At 33.2% G+C, this 21,418-nt stretch overlaps 1 protein-coding gene across 1 annotated transcript in view; it reads left to right on the forward strand.

Annotated features, from left to right (window-relative positions):
* The first annotated feature begins 525 nt into the window (after positions 1–525).
* Positions 526–21,418, forward strand: part of LOC144962913 (neuroglobin-like) — a 149,332-nt gene continuing 128,439 nt past the window's right edge. The window contains exon 1 of the mRNA XM_078896310.1: positions 526–723. The gene's annotated coding sequence lies outside the window, so the exon portion shown is untranslated. The remainder of the gene's footprint in view (positions 724–21,418) is intronic.

A 21,418-nucleotide genomic window follows, 5' to 3' on the forward strand; every position in this document is an offset into this window, starting at 1 on the left:
TGTAAAATGAGTACCTGGCCGTTAACAGCGTTGTCTTTGTCTGCAAAAACTGTAATATCGCCTGAAAGTGTCGTGTCTTATCCTACATATTTATTGTTGCTGTTGGTTAGGGACCCCTTGCAAATCGCTCTGAGCACGTTTAGTGGATATTGCACAATATCAATACTCTTATTTTTTTAAAAGTATAAAAGTGTTTCGTTGAACGTCTTATTATAATCATCTATGATTTATAAAGAACCCTCTGATTAGAGAAATATAGAAAGGTGGGAAAGTGCCGTTAATTTTTGTTGAGCTTACATGTGTTTATAAATTATAAAAGGAACTCTTTAAATATCCAACTATTCTTTTTCTAACCCATGGGCCCGATACTTTAGCTCAAAATGATTTACTGTAGGATGACATCCAGATCGATGTCAAGTAGAATTTACAACTATGGTGCTCTTCTTGTAGAGTAGCGAAGCAGGAAAAAATTGTCACTATCCGGAGCTTAATAGAATATGATACTGTGACAAGCTACCGCTATCTGCTGATTCGCGATGGAGTGAGTACACGCAAGCCACTTCATACTTGGCACTTCGCGCGTGCGTTTGCTTGTTACCTTATCGCCTAGCGGTGTTGATGAAACGTCTTTGATCTGTGGAGTTAACATCTACAATGATTACGATTAATTTCCTAGTTGTTTTACTTTGACACTGGAATATTGTTCTATTCATTTAAATTCATGTGAGTAACCGTTTCTTTTTTACTTTTTATTTTATAACGCAAAGAGTTCGTTAAGTTGTTTCAAACTTGGATTAAGTTTCAAACAAATCTACACTATTCTTACTAGATTTTGACACATGAAGCAATCTTGTAGAAGGTTATTGTTGATTTCTATACAGAGCGCTATTCTTTTATTTGCAGAATTGATTCTTACAAGGCTTTAATTTAGAATAAACATTTACAATTGAAAGAATAGGAAATTTGCTTGAATGCTATTTCACAAGACTGAAAAGGGTTATGCAAAAGTGAGCAACGCATTTAGATGTGAATATTCCACAACTTATTTTCTCAACATCATACTGCAATAGACATGTCGTTGATAGAAACATTTGCAAAGCGAATAGTAAACGTGATAATAATAAAATGACTCTGGCTCCCTATACTTAATGTGGTGTCGGATACAATAGACCACTACTGGGTATATTCGGTAAAATGTAGGTATAGTGGAATCACGTGGTGATGAAAATATAATATTATATGGAGGATGTAGAGAAGTGTCTGTTCTATATAGAACAGGGGGATGTGTCAGTACATCTGAATCCAAATTCGACTCTTAATCACTTCTTATGGCGCAAACACATTGCCAACATTGATTTTGGAACATTTGAAAATCGAAAACAAACGAATATGTGATATCATGTCCCAATACCTTTTAACCTAAGGTTTATATTAGAGTTAGGGATAAAAATTAAGTGTTCTTGATCTTTTCGCATTTATTGTTTTATGTCATCTCGATAAATGGAACGAAATTGTAGTCATTCAGATCTTTATTATTATTTTTAGAGTCATTTTAATGATTAGTACTCATTTAGTTATATCAGCCAGACTATACCCGTTTCAAGTTAAACATAGTTTTGTGTGTAGGTACGTTATTTACGGATGGCGGATGTTGTGAGTATTTCACATAAACGCATAGTATCAATATTTTTACCTTCATTTTTCTCCCAGTCTCAGGTATTCGTATGAGTATATAAATAATCTCATGCATGGTCTTGCAACTAATTTGGGTTTTTTAAAAAACCAGTTAGCTGTCGTACTCTGGAAATATGAAGTCCCAGGTTTGAGAGTTTTTGCCATGATGAGGATCATTTAAATCAATTGATATTTAAAGGACGAGTTTTTGGCCAAATTTTTAAAATATTTGTCTTTCCAGAGTACAGCATTTGACTGGATAAAGAAGGTGCTGTACACGTTATCTCTAGATCTAGCATCTTGTCTTCAGTCGAAAAGATCTTACGATTTGATGGAAAAATCGACATCGTTTCTTTTTTTTCCTTCAAACAGAGCAGATCTAGAAATGTATACTATCTAAAGGGGACTTCGGGTCAGATTTGTATAAGATTGGTAAGTTATCATTTACAAAAAAAAAGATCTTGACTTTATTAATGTACTTAATTCATTTTTCATGACTTTTTCAAATAATAAAAAGAGACGACGCTGTGTCTAAGCACAATTTTCACGACCAATTTTTCTTTATTTTGTTTTGTTTTGGTATAGATAGAATGTTCATTGATTCTTACGTATAAAGGTAAAATAAAAACTGTGGGATAATCAAACTCATCCTCTCAAAATATATCGTACTGTTTCTTCTGATAAATATCTTGAAAATCCAGACACATTGTAATTTGATGATATTTATGACAATCATTTTAAAAGGAAGCGGGTTTCGGGTTTTTTGTTGGTAGTCTTATCAAGTTGGCGTCAGCAAGATTGGCGTTTTAGGAGACAGGACAGAGCGAGGTTTCAATATTTTGCATTTCAAATAAAACATAATTTTGATTATAGACTTGTGATGTAAAATGTTGCCATTGGACGATTGAGTAAACTCGAAATTCTCATGTGAAAGGTTAAGGTTATCGTATTGTTGCCTTATATACATGCTCAATTCTTTTTAAAACTACAAAATTGTAAATTAATCCAATTTATATGATAAACGAGTTTGATGAAAAAATAAACACCGTTGAAATTGATCAATACCATTGCTACACAGGAACTGTATTTTTTCCCTACGTTACACCGACATCAATTCCTACCAGAATGTATTGAATTCAAAAACTTAAAAAAAAGGATATTACGGCTCCAAATAGATAGGTTATAAACACGACCTGTTGCTCGTTTACTAAAATAATGGAAGAATTTTGATATAAAAAAGTTATAACTGATGTTTAGAAATGAGGAGAGTCATGGCCAATAAGAAAGGCTTCTTTAGAAATGTGTACCCAATCTGATTGAGTCTGAGGATCTGGAAGAAGAAGAAGAAGAAGAAGAAGAAGAGGAGGAGGAGGAGGAGGAGGAGGAGGAGGAGGAGGAGAGGAGGAAGAAGGAAAGGAAGAGAGAGAAGAAGAAGAAGAAGAAGAAGAAGAAGAAGAAGAAGAAGAAGAAGAAAGAGAAGAAGAGTAGATAGTAAGTAGTAGTAAGTAGTATAGTAGTAGTAGTAGTAGTAGTGTAGTAGTAGTATGTAGTAGTAGTAGTAGTAGTAGTAGTAGTAGAGTAGTACTAAGTAGTAGTAGTAGAAGTAGAGTAGTAGTAGAGAGAGAGAGAGTAGAGTAGAGGAGGAGAGGAGGAGAGAGAGAAGAGGGAGGAGAAGAAGAAGAAGAAGAAGAAGAAGAAGAAGAAGAAGAAGAAGAAGAAGAAGAAGAAGAAGAAGAAGAAGAAGAAGAAGAAGAAGAAAGGACCGGTTAGACGACTAGTGGCACATGCTTTACCGCCCACTGAGACTTCTGTTTACATTCTTCACCATTTTTTTTTGTTCAATGCGGGGACAATGGCTTTGTATTCTAAATGCTCATACCGTGTCTATTGTTTTTTTTCAGCCGATCAATTTTACCTTAGTTTTGATATTATTTTACTTTACTGGGTCTCGGGCAGCCACCCCATTGATCTAAATTAGAAAACTTTGAATTATTAAAATCTAATTATTGACACGGTCCTCGACCTTTTGCACACACTAGGTTTAACATCAACACTTAATCAAGATTAGTCTCATCATCCACTATAATTAATGCATGGAAGACTCGGAATGTTGATCTGAATTGTTGGTTTACAAGAAGCAGTACACTCTATCCCATCAACCCATATCTATAGCTATCAATTAGGAGTCTGTCCACTCAATGATTAAGAATGAAAATAATGAGATAAATAAATATCATTTTTAGATTTTGACTATTTTTAATAGTGAGTCGAAACGATTTGTATGTTTCTGTATTTTTGTTCCCGATGGTGGTTTCTAAGATGTCATCCGGACTCACTGTCTACTCTGTGTCTTTTCCACAAGATGACTAATATTAATTCGTCTGATGCAAAATATTCTTTTACGCGAAACTGATAACCTCCAAGCCGACGTGCACTTATTTGCATAATATGTACAAATCGATTCAAGCAGTTCAACCTGATATTTACTTTACCCTAAGATAGTAGGAGTAGTATTAGTAGTAGTAGTAGTAGTAGTAGTAGTAGTAGTAGTAGTAGTAGTAGTAGTAGTTAGTAGTAGTAGTAATAGTAGTAGTAGTAGTAGTAGTAGTAGTAGTAGTAGTAGTACGTAGTAGTAGTAGTAGTAGTAGTAGTAGTAGTAGTAGTAGTAGTAGTAGTAGTAGTAGTAGTAGTAGTGATAGGATTACAATTGCCACTTGGTATTTAAACAATATGACAATTCAAAAACTTGCGATTTTTGTTGGAGTTTTGTTCGTCATATGCTGTGAGAAAATGAGTCCAAAAATATGACTTTATGTGGTAATGCGCTTTTCTCAAGATTGTTGCTGAACTCATCCGACTTTCATCCTCTAAATGTTGCCCCATTGATTTCATAAATTTTTGCTATTCATTGATATAATGAGGATCAAACAATGTCCTTTTTGTTTCTAAAAAAAACCCAAACAAAGCAAATATCAAAAAAAAAAAAAACAAAAAACAAAAAAACAAAAAAAAAAAAAAAACAAAAAACAAACAAACAAAACAAAACAAAACAAAGAACAAACAAAACAAAAAAAAAATCCCAAGCAGATATGGTATTTGGCAAATACGAGGTAGGCTGTATTTTGTTTGTTTCTTTTTCTTTTGTGAAATGCATTTTTTGTGTGTTTTTCTCTCCGCCTTGTGTAAAAACTGTTTCATGCACACTTTTTCAGATTTTTATGATATGGGTGGCTTACATCGCCCATCATAATATTCTATCTGCCACTAGATTAGGTGAATATGAACATTTATACATATGATTTTGACGGATTCACCACTGATACTAGATCAAGTTGACCAGGTGAATATGACCATTTATACAGACGGTTTTAACTGATTTACCAGAGATAAACTAGACGAGGTGAATATAAACAGTTATAGAGACAACTTTGACTTATTCACCAGTGATAAAATAGGCTAGTTGAACATGAACATTTATATATATGATTATGATGGATTCATCAGTGATAAACTAGACTAGGTGAATATAAGCATTTATGCATATAATTTTGACTGATTCACCAGTGTTAAACTAGACTAGGTGAATATGAACATTTGTACACATAATTTTGACAGATTCACAACTTATACAAGACAAATTTGATAAAGAGAATGCGAACCTTTATACAGAAAGTTTTGATTGATTCACGTTGATACTAGATAAACTTGACTAAGTGAATATGAACATTTATACAGGTGACTTTGATGGATTTACCATGTCAAAAGACCTTTTTCAATCCTTCATCAATTCTATTAGCAATGGAATCAAATTTCAATTTCGCAACGTTCTAGTCGTCTGTAAGGCGTCAACTTATGTCCTTTGGTGCTGTAGAGCCATTAACCCCATTGAGCAGGAGTTTATCTCGGTTTCAATAGAGTAAAACGGACGGCAGCAATTGCTTGCTACCCTTTGGATAGAATGCTAGTCTATCGCAAAGCACTTTTTACCAGATCATACAGACCCAATCACTGCTGGGTGGACAGGGGGTCAGGAAAAAAATCTCGACTTCACCCGAAGTTGATCTCGATCCCATTGTGTATGAATCGAGTGCTCTATCAACTGAGTGATCGGGACCCAACTTACGTAATGTGTGTTAATTCCCTTTTTTACACATTGGCACAACACCGAGATAAGATTATTGTGTATGGTTAACATAGTCATTGACCATGTTCAACAGTGCTTGATTTTTGTTACAACTGAAGATACGTAAACTGAGTTGCCGACCCCTTGATAAAATATCAGGTGTTTCCGAATATAATTTCTTTCTTTTGAAATTTCTAATTTGATAATCAGTAACTGTCTGTTGACTTATTTTAATTTGATATTTTATCAGTACTGTGCCACAATAGAAAGATAATTAAAAGGCTCGATTCTATCCCATTCTCATATGGCGTATCATTTTTCCCCAGTGTATATCTGAGTAAGATATGACCGATGTAACTTCTTGCTCGGGTTACTATGGCCACTACTCAGATGTTCCAATATCTCATATGCAAGAGACATTTCCAATTTGAAAGTCTCTGTGGGTATTCTACCGTTCATTGACAAAACGCATTTTTACATTTTGGTAATAAAATGACGCCTAACTTATCATGTTAAGAAGAGCAGAACCTGGTTGTGCTAAATGATAAATATCGTTCTGAACATTGTGGCTTTTGGTGCTATAAAGCTTAACATCCTAATATTGTTGAGCAAATATAATAGAAAGAGCTTCTTAATTCCCAGTGGAAATATTATGACTCCCAGCGATGGAAAACACCTTTTTAAAAAGCTGGATATTGATTTTTAACCAGTTCTCTGGGAAAAAAACACCTTGTAATTATAAATTTGGCCAGAAAATCGTTCTTCAAATATTGATCGATTTAAATGACCCTCATCTTGGCAAAAACTTGGGACTTCGCGATGTATCATGTATCGTTTAGTATCTAGTATCATGGCACGTTTTCTGGACAAACTTTAAAATACGAGTTATTTTCCAGAGTACGGCAGATAACCGGTTAAGAAAGACAATCACCTTTCAAAGAGATAAATCTCTTTCGCGTTTTAATTCCATTGGGTACGTTTTTGTCTTTCTCAAGGATTCAGACTTGGAGTTTTTCTATGTTAGGCCTGCTCAGTTTTGTCATGGGAAGTAATGATTGTGGCAAGTTTCCAATGTGTGGAATATGCTTCAAAATAATAAGATTGAAAGTGGTATTATTTATACCACTTAGTCATACATCAGCTACCTATTGATGCTATGCGTTTAGGTAAAATTCTCACAACATATGCAAGTCGGATAAAATGTACCATAACACAAAACTATGGGTAACCTTAAACGTTTATAGTCTGATTGATAAATATTTGGTGAGAGGTAATCACCAAAATGACTGTCTAAAATCAATAACAAAGAGATGAGTGACGTCAATTTCGTTCCTTCTATATTTGGCTTCTATAACGCTGTAGCCTACTTGCTCTGTACTTTCTGGTACTTACCACTACATATTGCTTTTGATTATGGTGGATACCATTGGTTCACACGGATATTTTGATTTCAGATTCATTTCGCTCTGGCATTCTTTTTTTAAAAATTTTTTTTACACTGGTCCGATAATTCTGACATAGGCACCATAATATATTTAATATTATCTAAAATCTGCCTCGCCTGTTATTTAAATGTGTGTTGTAAAATTACAAAATAATAATTTAAAAAATAATGCGACTAAACATGTTTTTAAATCGGTAAGTATTTCAACTCCAAAATGCCGGTTCCAGCTGGAATCAATTTAACTGAATTCTAGTTCATTCATTCAGATCAAATCGTACTGTTCATAAAATTATCTTTCGGTGATGTCTTGAGAATATCAGTTAGAATTATATATCTAAGGCAATTTTCTTTCACAGTGATCACTTGATCAAAGGCTTACATCTCGAAAGACAACTCCGTATTACTTGAGAGGCAATTGGATTAGATCAAGAATCAGACTAATAATTATACAAGCATACAAGGCCGCTCTTTCTGTTTGAAAAATATTGGCGCAATGGGGCAGAGAAGTTGTGAAGTCACATCTTATACTCTTCCGGTTTCAAACTCATTGGAAGTGTTTATTTAACAGGAAGAACAATGATGAATAGGTTACATATTGAATCATAAGGTAGCATAACTATCTATTAGTAGCAGGGTGTGTTGTGGCAAGTTTTTAGGACTACGAGACGTAATAGAGCGAGGAAGGATAGTCTTTATTGATGACCAGCATATATTTAGACTAGAAAATAAGATGCCATCACTCTGAGACCGGAAGATCGATTATACAAGGTATGTATCCAGTCCTTCTGAAGAGTGGTTTTACACTTCAAATGAGATTGAAATCAGGTTTTTCGACATCACACTTGTGTACCCCATTGTCATTCGCAGAGTCATATCAGTCTCAAACGAAGCAAAAGGAAAACATATCTACTCATAAATATTCGATCACGCATCAAATAGTGTTTAGATATTGATATTTTATGAACCAAATTGTAAAACATAAAAAAAATTACTGTCCATCTATTTTTAGACCTCGTCAAAGTTAATTATTCAAAATTAATGCACTTGTATGAACAAAACAAAAACTATTTGGACTCAGATTTTCAGAATAATAATCTGATTAATCTAACTAGACGTCTCGTATAAAATGTTATAATATGTGTATGTTTGTTTTTACTAATAGTGGATCAACTCCAATGTACACTACAATAAACAGAAGCTGTATTTTTTGAGTAACGTTCTCCTGCTCTAAAGTTCCTAATCACCAGCCTCGAAAGCGAGACCAAACGATATAAACAATTTCAATCTCAGAGTTTGTAATTTGCATCGATTGTAAACATTTAGTTCAATGTTAACCCGTAATAGCTTTCCGGATGTCTCACTCGCATACTTTTAGAATGCTTTGTAGATTTGTATTCATTTATACGATTCACTTCGTAATTTGACCGACAGTCACTAGCTTCACTCGCTGATTCTCACTTACAGAGTTGCTGTTTCCTTCATTCAAGTCTGCTTCATACAAATGCGTGACTGATTCGGATACTCTTTGAGAGAACATACTTTTCTTAATAGATGGATAGTGTTTTGTTTTTTGATTTTAAAAAAAATTGGTAACAGTTACAATCTAGAACGAGTGCCAATATAAAAAAAAAACCCAGACACCCCCCCCCCCCCCCCAGTAGTTAGAATGTCAACAAAAGTTAAAAAAAAAAAATAATCCCCATCATTAGTAGTGCGTAGCACCCACCACTTTCAACTGGCAAAAGTCTAGCTTATTCATAATATTATTGACTCTCCTCCTTTCCCGATAAAGTATGTTCCGAGTTCGAAACAAACTTATGACCTCTAAATACCTGCTCACGACTGGACAAGGATCAAGACAAGGTACCCCACCACCATCAGTTGTTCGCCGGGTTTAAGATGGTAGCCCCTATCGCCACATAAGACTTTTTGTTGTTGTTTTTGCTAAAGGTGGGGTTGGGGTGGGGGGGGGGGGGGGGTATGAGAGAGATAAAGGAAGTAGTGAAAGAATGAGAGGAGTGATGGTGGGGATGGTTAGGGAGATTATTTTTTTAAAGTGAAAGCGTCCTACTCAACCCCTTGGCCCGTTTTCATGAACGAGGACTTAGATTTAGTATTTACTAGTCTAGTAAATGACTAGCTAGTCTTAAGCCCAAGCAAAGCAAGTGTCTAAAAAATCGGATTTCATGAACGCTTTCTAGTCTCGGACTAGCTAGTCTCTTGCCTAAAAGTGGGCGTTGTAAGGACGGTGATTAATTCAGCTATTTTGTGCGGGTAACATCCCGTCACCTCGCTAATACACAAATTTAGGCTATATTTAGGCCAATGGCAGTTTCATTGAGACCGACGTGCACGGAGATTGAAATTAAAGAAATTGAGCTAACCCCCCCCCCCAAAAAAAAAAAAAAAAAAAGAACAAAAAAACCCAACCAAAAACAAAAACAAAAAACAAAACAAACAAAAAAACAAAAAAACAAAAACAAAAACAAAACAACAACAACAAAAAACCCCACAAAAACAACAAATAAACAAACCCAAATAAGCAAACAAAAGAGAAATTGTCTTCTGATTAATCACATTTTTTTCAGCCAGTTGCAATGCCAACAGAAATATTTTTGTCTCCACTGTAATTTCTAATAATTTTTGGGGGGTTGTTCTTTGACGTAAACCCTTCAATTTCGGAGTTTCTCTTTCACTCTCAACTCAGGAGCCGATAGATTCAGTTTTTAAAAAGTTTTTACTCACAAAAATGTGTACTTTCGACGATCTGCACATATCTTATAGTTTTTTAAAAGCCAGTGTCAATGGCAACATTACATTTTTTGCCTTTGTCATTCGTAACCGACGTATTTTCTTTCCGAATCAAAGCGCACTCAATCTAAAAATTGCTGCTATCTTGTTGACGCTATGGCATCTCCTAGTAACTAGTCTCAGACTAAAGCATGAAGTTATGCAAACGTGGCCAAACGTAGTCCGAAGGTGCCGTGATGTTAGTCTCGGACTTGCTTAGTCAGCTCACATGAAATCCGACTTTTTCAAGTCATTGACAAAGGTCAGAGATAGTCAGAGACTAAGCGCTAGTGTGTGTTCATGAAAACGGCCCCATGTGTCGCATCTTTGATAGTTGACAGTCTTTTCTGCGAGGCAATGTGTAAACTATAGGTTGATTGGATGCGTATGCCATGCTTAAACGTCAATTGCGGCATAGTTCAGGTCATTTGCATCTAATAATGAAAAGAATCTGGATCATTTTTTGACGGCGTCACCATATGGTTAGCTGTATTATTGTAATGGAAAATTAAAAAAATGACGCAAAACATCGTCCATTACAAAAATGTTAAACTAGGCCCACAATTGCGTTCAGTTTTCAAACCTGCATAATAATATATTATGAACACGTCCGTCTAAATCGAATGCGTTTAACTTAGTTACCGTTTTGTGCTAGATAGATAAAAAACCGGAGGGCTTTACAATTTTTTATTATTGTAGAGCTGCTATGATAAAAGAAATCATCTCACTGATGATGGCTAAATCTCGGCGATGTGGTCCGGACGGTCCAGGATTCGAGTTCCGCTCTGAGCGGCGCATATTTGAGTCCTTGGAAAAGGCTCTTCGTTCACATTCTCTCATCGTACTCAGTTGCAAAATTAGTACCTAGCCGTTAACAGTGTTAACAGTGTTGTCTCTGTCGGAAAGAATTGTAATATCGCCTAATTGGTGTCCTGTCTCGTCTAACTTGAAAGTGTTACTTTTGGCTATTGACCCCTTTGAAGCGCTTTGAACGTTTAATGGATATCCCGTTGTATAAATGCTCGAGATGTATTTTTAAAACTTGGAACATATAGATAACTTACCCGATTAATTCCCTTTAAAAGAAAAAAATAGTTTCAAAGGCTTATTTTAGAATTGGCTACAATTGCTAGGTTTGTATGGTTGGTTGCCACCATCACAACTATAAAATAGTAATGCTCTTTTTATAGGAACAAAGACAAGATAGATCGTAATGAACAATTTTCTTCCGGTGATGCAGTGATCTCAGCTGACCCGCCCACGAAAAATCGGTCTTTCTTGCGGATGTCGTATATCAATCCGATGATCAAGACGACATAAAAAAAAAAATGACACATCTGAAAAATTAAATACGTAATGAAAAATTAGAGAATAAAAATAAAAGGTTTAAATTGGCTCAAAGGAAAGTGGGACAACTTTGACAGCGCGTATTTCATATCTGTCAGAATTATTATGCCAGTGGAATGTCAGAGATGTTTTTCATCAAAGAGCCGTCGGAAGGAATCAGTGAGGAACCTTTCGAATAGTCATTAAACTGACATTTAACTCTTTATTTTTACTAATCGGATTTTATCAAAGTCTTTCCATCCGAAAATGACAAAATATGACATATTAATGGTTGCTTTTCATTGAGCAATAGAGATACTTCTTTACCCTATTCTGAATTTAAGGATGATGTTAAGTAATTGAGAGTTAAAGAATAACACGATTTTAGGATTTACCTGGGATTTTACATCCAAAATAGTACAATGTTTTAAATTATCTTGCTTAACGTAAATAATGATATTATGTGTTGTTGCATTAATATATATATATATATATATATATATATATATATATATATATATATATATATATAATTGATGATAGTAATGATAATAATAATGATACTAATAATTATAATACAATAATAATAATAATAAAAATAATAATAATAATAGAAATAATAACGATGATGATAGTACTAATGATAATAATAATACAAATGATAATAATTACTGATTATGATAATAGTGATAATTATAATAATATTATTATTATTAATAAAAATAATAATAATAATACTAATAATAATAATACTAATACTAATAATAATAATAACAATAATAATAATAATAATAATAATAATAATAATAATAATAATAATAATAATAATAATAATAATATTGGTAATAATAATAATAATGTGATGATGATGATGGATGATGATGATGATGATGATGATGATAATAATAATAATAATAATAATAATAATAATAATAATAATAATAATAATAATAATAATAATAATGATAATAATAATAATAATTCGTCTCCATAACATTGCCATTATGTCATTGCGACTTCTATAATGATATTATTATTACTTGACCTTTTAATTTTTCATCTTCCTTATCGCGAGCGATTCCTGAATTACGGAAGTGAAGGAGACAAAGAAGATTAGATTATATCATTTTTCCTGATAAATCTAATATAACACTAGTCAATGCCTATCACAAATCAGAAGTAAAAAAAAAAAACAACGAAAAACAAAGCAAAACAAAAAAAAACAAAAAAATAAATAAATAAAAAAAAAAAGAACAGGCTGTCACCATTTTTCAACCGGAGGGAAGTGTAGGGATTAAATAAATGGTAAATGTGCACTTTATAAAACCTCTATCAGATTAACAAAAAGTTGTCGTTGTCACCATCATCATCATCATCATCATCATCATCATCATCATCATCATCATCATCATCATCATCGTCGTCGTCGTCGTCGTCATCATCATCATTATCATCAACGACAACACTATCATACAAGAGGTTGTTATTAACAAATGTAGTTTATTCTTTAAAGGTCTCAGTAAAAAACGGTAAGGGCTGCCTGAAGCCGGTGATCGTAAAATACTAACGAAAGAGTGAAAATGGAAAGGCTTCGTATGGGAACAAAACAGACAATGGACGTTTCGGGTACAAACCCTTCGTCAGCACAACAATACACAAATAAACGTGGAAAACAAATAAATAAATATTTGTTTTCCACGTTTATTTGTGTATTGTTGTGCTGACGAAGGGTTTGTACCCGAAACGTCCATTGTCTGTTTTGTTCCCATACGAAGCCTTTCCATTTTCACTCTTTCGTTAGTAAAGGTCTCAGTAACATTCATTAGCAGCATAAAAGCTTTCTGTTAGCATATTAGTGGTTCCATTCAAAAAAAGACTAAAATGACAAATGGCGTCTGAAGGAGGGATATTATATATTTGTTATCCTGTCTACCTATTTAAAAAAAAGTCAAGTCGATATGGATCTATTGTTATGTTGACAAATCCATTAACTGTTCACTAAAGTCATAATGGAATCCCTAACCACGTACTTTATGGAGAGAAAAAAAAACCCTACACAAATGCGTTAGTTTGAAATATACTATAACATTTGTCACAACTTCTGGCGTTGAATTTGGAATGGAAATACGTGACTTACTTTGACTTAATCCTCTTCGCTCCTTGTAGAATATAGGGCCTATACGGCTATGTGGTCTAGTGGTATGACACTCGCTTTCGGATAGGAAAGTCCTGGGTTCGAGCCTCGCGCCAGGCGCGTAGTTGAGTCCCTGGAAAAGGCTCTTTCCTCACATTCTCTCACCGTACTCAGATGTAATATGAGTACCTGGTCGTTAACAGCATTGTCTTTGTCAGAAAAATTGCAATATCGCCTAGCAGGCGTCATGTACCGTCCTACATGTTAAATGTTGCTGTTGACCAGGGACCCCTTGTCGAGCGATTTGAGCACATTTTGTGGATATTGCGCTATATAAAGCTAAATTTATAAAAAAATTTTATACGAGCGTCCACCATCTGCTTCTGTCCTTGGCCATCTTCTTTTTAATACTCCCAGGCGAGGCCTGCCATTTTCGATTCTCTTCAGACAGTGAGCGCCTCTATGTCTGTTTTTGGACGCCTAACCTTTCGTGTCCCATGGGGGTTACAATCAACTGACAGGGACTGACAGGTGACATTGCTCCTGGTTTTCTTAATAATATGTGACCAATCCATCTCCATTTTCTTCTCTTGGTTTGGGTATTGATAGTAGGCTCTTGGTAATGGAAATAACAGTTTGTTGAAAAGAGTGTTAACAATTTATTTGGGCATGTAAACAATTATGATAATCTCGTAGTGAACTCATTGATGTAATGTTTGACCTTCGCCCCAGTTATTCTTTCCCTTCCCCTCCACGAGAAATGATCAAGATAATTTTATTAAGTTGACGCTCGAATCCCATACTATCTTTCTTCTATAAATTTAACCAGTTAACTGCCGTACCTAAGCTGGAAAAACACGAATTTAAACATTTCGCCACAAACCTCGTCCTTCAACTATCGATCGATTTAAATGACCCTCATCTTGACAAAACTAACTCTCAAGGATGGGACCTCGCGAAAACCACGGTTTCAGAATGTTATCAAGAAGACGGTCATTTAAATCGATCGATATTTGAAGGACATGTTTTGTGACCAAATGTTTTGATTCGTGTTTTTCTAGAGTACGGCAGTTAAATGGCCAATGGCTAAAGAAGCAACCTTGGAATCGAATGTTGGGGAATCCCAGAGCACTGCAATAGACTTGTAAACAGAGAAGACTTATCACTCAGGATAACTCCTCACTGGTTCCTTGCCCCATAATTGTATTGAATTGCACAGTTTACATTAAATATGTGGTTATTACCTTATTGGTATTAGTACGGAAATAAAAAATCATTGAACCAGCATGACTTGTTGGATAACTATCCATTCGAACGGAATTTTATAATAATAATAATAATAATAATAATAATAATAATAATAATAATAATAATAATAATAATATTGACAATAACAATAATAATAATAATAATAATAATAATAATAATAATAATATTGACAATAACAATAATAATAATAATAATAATAATAATAATAATAATAATAATAATAATAATAATAATAATAATAATAATAATTGATTTTCATTTTTATGCTGGTGACACTCAGCTGTATACAAAACTCACTAATGAGCTAGCTGTCATCAGTATCTGTTATGGAAAATTTTATTGCTAACATAAAGGATTGGATGAAACTAAACAAACTTAACTTTAATCATGACAAGACGGAAATGATGATTTTTGGAAATAGGTATCAACTCTCAAAAATATCTACAAATGAGATACTAGTGGGTGAAAATGCTATTAAACTTAGTTCTTGTGTGAGAAATATTGGGGTGTATTAAGATCAAGGGTTGTCCATGGAAGATCATGTTTAAAAACTATGCCAATGTTGTAACTATCACACAAGAAACATTGGAAGAATCAGACATTATATTGATGAAGATATTACAAAGATGCTTGTTAATTCTTTTATTACTAGCAGATTAGATTATTACAATGCCCTTCTCATTGGCTGTCAAAGTAGATTAATTCATCAACTACAAAAAATTCAAAATAAAGCGGCTAGACTTATAAAATTAACGGAAAAAAAAGAGTTCATATAACACTAGTTCTCCAGGAATTGCACTGGCTTCCTGTGAAGTATAGGATAGAATTTAAGATATTGTGCTATGTTTTTAGATATCTGGATGGATTGGCACCTGAATATTTGCAGGAACTGATTAAAAAGTATGAACCCACTCGAAATTTAAGATTATCTCAGTACCCAACTTCTAAAGGTTACCACCTCAAAATCCACTTTCGGCAAAAAAGCCTTTTCATCCATAGCTCCACGGCTATGGAACGCACTTACTACTCGGACAAAGTCCTGTGACAATTTATCATCTTTCAGGAAATGTCTGAAGACTGAGTTGTTCCGTGAGGCTTATTTTTTATGAAATAGATGTTGCTTTGATTTTGTTTTTGTATTCATGCTTTTTATGTAGTGTCGTGATTTTTAATTTTGTTGATTTTAAACATTTTTATTATGTAAAGCGCCGCAGAGCACGATTAACGTGAATGTTTAGGCGCTATATAAATTCATTATTTACTATTTCTATTTACTATTTACTAATGATAATAATAATAATAATAATAATAATAATAATAATAATAATAATAATAATAATAATTATTATTATTATTATTATTATTATTATTATTATTATTATTATCATTATTATTATTATTATTATTATTATTATTATTATTATTATTATTATTATTATTATTATTATTATTATTATTATTCAATTTAATGCATTCTTACGCCAGGGAAAATCCAAACATTTAAGTCTTCATTACATTTGTCATAAAAGTAAAATCGAAAGACAATCTTATAATGTCAGTCTGTTAAAAGAATATTTTAATTTAATAAGGTATTAACAATTTTAGATGGTGGATGAAATGGGGAAAAATATTCTGTTTTATTTTATGCGATAACTAAAAAAATGGTTAGACGTCTACAAATCTTTTACACAGAGATAGGTTTACGTCGTTATATTGTCATCTTTTATCATGTGAGTAAAATACCCTTTCCAAGGACTCAACTATGCGCAGCGCATAGCGGAACTCGAACCAAGGACCTTCCGATCCGAAGGCGATTGTCATAGACTACATAGCCGCACAGAATAGTAGAGTATTTTATTTTGCCTTCAAGCAAAGGGGTTGGATAGCTGGGTTTGTTTTTACTGGTAAAAAGTTATTTGCAATTAAATAGACTAGCGTCCTATCCAAATGGTAGCTCGTTTAATGCTATAGGAACAGAATCAAACTCCTGCTTTAAGGCACTATATAATTCATAATTAATATGGAATCAGCTTTTGGCTTAGCTTTCCTTTTATGTGTCTAGCTAGGATAAAATCTTCGTCAACGTAAAAGATATCAATTATGATATGAAATCTGCATTTCTCTCAGAGGTATTTAACATCCTCATTTATAAATGATGTAGATTAACCAGATTTTTTCATTTAATCAAATCATTTAGACTTCAAATAGACACGACATTTACAATTTAGATTGACTGATTATAGAGTACATTTATTGTAAATTAGAGCCCGTCTGCTTCTCTAATACTAATATCCCCTCCCTCGCATTCTAATTCAGGCTCTCAAGGTTAACTAACTAATCCATGAGATTCTTCCAAATTCTGCCAGACAGACACACTATGTCAAGGAAATAATATACTTCGTTGTAGACTGTCATCCCGCCTTAACATTCTCTCCCTCCCCCCCCCCCCCCTCTCTCTCTCTCTCTCCCTCTCTCTCTCTCTCTCTCTCTCTCTCTCTCTCTCTCTCTTTCCGTCTCTCTCTCCCTGTCTCTCTCTCTCTTTCTCTTTCTCTCCCTCTCTCTCTCTTTCTCGCTCTCTCACTCTCTCTCTCTCACCTCTTTTCCTTTCTCTCTCTCTTACTATCTTTCACACGCTCTCTTTCAGTCTCTTTCACTCTCTTACTTCTTCTTTCTTTCTTTCTCTCTTTCTCTTTTTCTTTTTATTATTTTCTCTCTGTCTTGCTTTCTCTCTCTCTCTCTCTCTCTCTCTCTCTCTCTCTCTCTCTCTCTCTTTCTATCTCTCTCTCTCTCTTTCTTTTTCTCTTTCTTTCTTACTCTCTTGCTCTATCCTTTTCTCTCTCCCTTTCTTTCCCTGTCTTCCTTATATATATCTTCTTTATATCTCAGCAAATGCTGATATAGTCACTATCAAGAGTGCATGGTAATCTTAGTCTAGACCATTAATAGTGAGAAAGGGAAACAGCTCACATTTTACATCGAGTTTATATTATATATATATATATATATATATATATATATATATATATATATATATATATATATTATACAGGGTGTCAATAAATTCTTTCCCTGATTTCAAAGACGTATTATCCTTAAATCAATATAGATATTTACATCTCGCTTTCACCATCTTCTAGGGAAAAGCCATACATTTATGCCCATTAGCCATAGACCCACATTACATCCCCAAAACAATAATAATAATAATAATAATAATAATAATAATAATAATCATAATAACATAACAAAACATATGATATGGGACGAAACTGGATAACATCCCCTGAATGCCCTTTATTTGTAATGCAAAAAAAAAACTATTGATTGAAAGATTATGATTATGATAAACATGGCAAAGGTAATTAATCAACTTTAATGTACCCATGTATGTTTTGTGTGATGTACAAACATATATCTTTAACCGTGACATACAAGACACACACCACACACACACACACACACAAACACACACACACACACACACACACTCATGCATCCATACATATATACAATAACCATAATAAGATAACAATGCATGAAAGTTACATACAAGATTGAAAGACCATGTCAACAATAATGCAAACAAGTATTATTGATATATGATATATTAATTAATTATATAAATATATTAATATTATATAAATCTCCCTTCATATAATTCCCTGCTTACTAACACATTGAAATAATCTGTGGATTTTGCATTCTTTGTTTCAAATTTCAAATTGTTCCATTTCTAGACAATACGAATACCGAACCAATTTTGTCTTATATTTGTTTTGCATCTTGTGACATAAATCTTTAACTTGTCCCCTCTAGTAAAAGTAATATTAGGATATGAAAAAAATTAAGAAAAGCCTATCTTATTCAGACCATGTACTAATCTATAAACCTGAATTAAATCCTCACGAATTCTTCTATTTTTCAAACTTGGTAAGTCAAGAAATTCTAACCTTTCCTTATAAGATAAATACTGTATTGCATAAATCTTTTTGGTAGCTCACCTCGGTACACTTTCAATACTAATAGATTGTCTTTTATACAATGGGCTCCAGATGCAATTTCCGTATTCTAGAATTGGTCGAACGAGCGAACCATATAAAAATTCACATTTTATGAATCTTTACCTCCCGTTTATCTGTCTTTACTGTTGTAACTTTATATAAATCACCGAGACCTGTGCATCAGCATATTAAGATAGATGACTAACCAATCCAGCTTATTAGTATAAACTGCTTCTTCTTTTGGTTCTGAACAATCTTGTATTTTGGGAAATTTGGTTTTCATTTAAGAACCGAAAGAAATAACGCAGACGTAATGTTTCTAATATAGTAATAATGATGATGATAATAATAATAATAATAATAATAATAATAATAATAATAATAACAATAATAATAATAATAATAATAATAACAATAATAATAATAATAATAATAATAATAATAATAATAATAATAATAATAATAATAATGTTAATAATAATAATGATAATAATAATGATAATAATAATAATAATAATAATAATAATAATAATAATAATAATAATAATAATGATGATGATGATGATGATGATGATGATGATGATGATGATGATGATGATGATGATGATGATGATGATGATGGTGATGATGATGATGATGATGGTGATGATGATTGTGTAAAAATTGTTTAAAGATTTCATTTCAGAAGTAAGCTTTACATTTCGGCACGGTAATCAAAGCAGGTTTTCGTAATTCCTAAACAAAATTTTCGAATCTTGTCTCTGAATACTCTATGTGTTACTCTTAATTTACTTTTACAGATTAGTTGACTACTCTTTTCAATTTTTATCGAAATGAAAAGACAGTATCAGCAAAGCAGGAAATGAATCAAATTTTCATGTCAACCTCTCTCTTTAATCACTTTTTCACAAGAATCAACACAATATTAATAGGACATATTTCAATATAAATATTATGCTCAACCTAAGAAATCAGAGCAGTGCTTTGTTTTGAGATTCGAGCCTGAGATGACGGGTTTTTTATTACCCTATTCAATTTTTTTTTCAATTATATTTTTTACTCTTTATCCTCCCTTTTCTTCTCTCAGTTTGGTAATGGTGTTAATGCTTGGTACTGAGGGCCCAATTCTCTTTGCCCGGTCAAGTCCTTTAGGCAGCGAGACAATCCATTTGTTGGGTTATTGGACATGAATATTAATAAGAATACTTCGCGTGTGATTGTGCAATACAAGGACGTAGATTAAAAATGTTTTGATTGAATGATAAAATTATGAATAAGATAAATGAATAAATTCATGAGACTTGTAAGCAATTGTACTATAAAGTTGTTTTTTCAGCAAAATACAAGTAAATGTATTCTTTTGAAGTTTGTTAGAACCTGCAATATTCCTTGGTCAATGGCGAACCAAACTAATGCGATATTACTCTAATTATAATCGAACAAACTTTCGACTTGTTGTCATAATATGAACTTCAAACTCGTGTCTCTGTATCTATTGACTTTAATAGAAAATACGTATTTAATACTCACTGGGCTATGGCGCACATTAAGCATCTACTAAAGACTTCTATTTCTGTGTGTCAGCTGCATGGACACCACCGACGTTATTCCATGTTAGGCCAGCTTCTTTAAACTCTTCATCCAAGATTCTTCTCCAGATTTCTTAGGGTTTGCCTTTTCGTCTTTTACCATCAGCCATTCAGCAGAGTGCAGTTCTTGGCAAAGGGGAAATTTCTAAAACATAAATTATAACACAATTATAAGCCACGAGATAGGAGACAATGGATGAATAAAATGCCCAAAACGTTTATTATTATAATATGATTTTTTATTTTATCTGGCTATCAATTTTTAAGGGAATTCAATGGCGTTTACAATTATCTAACAAATAAAGCTCAATTTTGGCGGGAGTTTAATTAACTATTGCATATGAAAAAAGAATACATTTAGTCGTGTCTTCTTTGACAATTTTGTGGCACATAAGAGCGCGCCAGGTTTTTAGCTACATTTGTTTTGTTCTGTTTATGAATCAGTTACACGCATGGTGCATCTTGATATCTTGTGAAATTAGAATATGTTGAACCCTTTAACGGCGAAGTTTGTTCAAATTACAACTCTCCCTTTAGTATTCAATAAACGAAAAACGACAGTTAGAGAATCGGTATTGCTGAGCTGATCTCCAGCTTGCCAGGTTAAAGTAAGATCGAACTCCGATTAAAATGGGTTAACACAATTAATGTTCTTAAAGCGTAAAATTAATTTTGTCCCTCCAAACAATGTTTTCTATTTTAGCTACAGAGTGAGGCGTCCATACTCTGGAAAAGATAGAAGACGTAAAAGCTATGCATGGTAGAGTTCTGAGAAGATATAAGTTATCTGCGAGGTCAATTTTATTAGAAATATTACATCATTGATAGGAGATAATTATAGCCTGAACAAAAACTTTGCAAAAGTCGTTTTTTAAGGAGTTGATAGTCCCATCACACACTTAAAAAAGCTAGGTACAATATGTTTGTAAAAAAAATTTCTAGAGCATCATGTCATGCTCCTGTCTGAGGTGAAGGCCACTTTAATTTCGTGGGCATGCAGTGTCACTCCAGTGGATGACACGTTTTTCTTGAAAAGTGATAAGGCCCTAGGATTCAGAGTTCAGTCAC

Source organism: Berghia stephanieae, chromosome 1 (genome assembly GCF_034508935.2).
Source record: "Berghia stephanieae isolate SIO BIC M18660-M18661 chromosome 1, UCSD_Bste_1.3, whole genome shotgun sequence".
Taxonomy (NCBI): domain Eukaryota; kingdom Metazoa; phylum Mollusca; class Gastropoda; order Nudibranchia; family Aeolidiidae; genus Berghia; species Berghia stephanieae.